Source organism: Lipotes vexillifer, unplaced genomic scaffold (genome assembly GCF_000442215.2).
Source record: "Lipotes vexillifer unplaced genomic scaffold, Lipotes_vexillifer_v1.1 scaffold1231, whole genome shotgun sequence".
NCBI classification, from domain to species: Eukaryota; Metazoa; Chordata; class Mammalia; order Artiodactyla; family Lipotidae; genus Lipotes; species Lipotes vexillifer.
Window position 1 is genome coordinate 630,752 of NW_006798220.1, and position 895 is coordinate 631,646.

The following is an 895-nucleotide window of genomic DNA, read 5'->3' on the forward strand; positions in this document are numbered from 1 at the left end:
CTGAGCCTGCGCGTCCGGAGCCTGTGCTCCGCAAATGGGAGAGGCCACAACAGTGAGAGGCCCGCATAACGCAAGGAAAAAAAAAAAAAAAAAAAAAAAAAAAAATAATTCTCCACTCGCCCTTTCTCCATTGTTTCTGACCACACCCCGACGTGAATATGGGATATAGAAGAAACATGCAGAGAAGACATCTAGCTGGTTAGTAAATGTGAACAGATGCAAGGTGGTTGGTCGACTCCGGAAGTCGTCAGGCCTCATGGGTGAAAACAGCCATTTTGGCTGATGTGTTGACAATACAAATTAAATATTGAAACCATCTGGTAGAGGTGAGCATTTGAAGGGGCAGCATCTCGTACCTTTCATGAGAAGTTAAGTTGGTGCACACGTTTGGGGGACAATTTGTTGATATGTTTCAGAATTTCAAGTGTTGGGATGCTCCATCCAAGCCATCCAATTGCTAGAAAGCCCTCTAAAAAAATACACTAATTTTTTAACAGTGGTTACTTGCTGGGAATGAAAGCTGGGTAAGAGCAGAGGATGAAGAATGTCAGTTTATTCTCTATTTTTTGTACTGTTTGGATTTTTCATGCCGAGTATTTATGTATTATTGTGTAAATTGAAAAATAAATTCATAAAGCACTGGAAAATGGACTATAGCTAATAATTATAGAAAAGGGCAAATGCCTTTCTGAAATACAAAAATAATCTTCAACACCATTGTTTTAAAATGTATAAAATATTATAAACAAATATAATATTTTAAAATACTATTGTTCTTCATAAAATATTATTGTCCTAAGACTGAAAAATAAGATATAAGTTTGAGGCAGTTGGCATATAGGAGAAGCACACTTAACAGTTATTTGTGAAAGTTTAAGTTGGTACAGCATTCCTG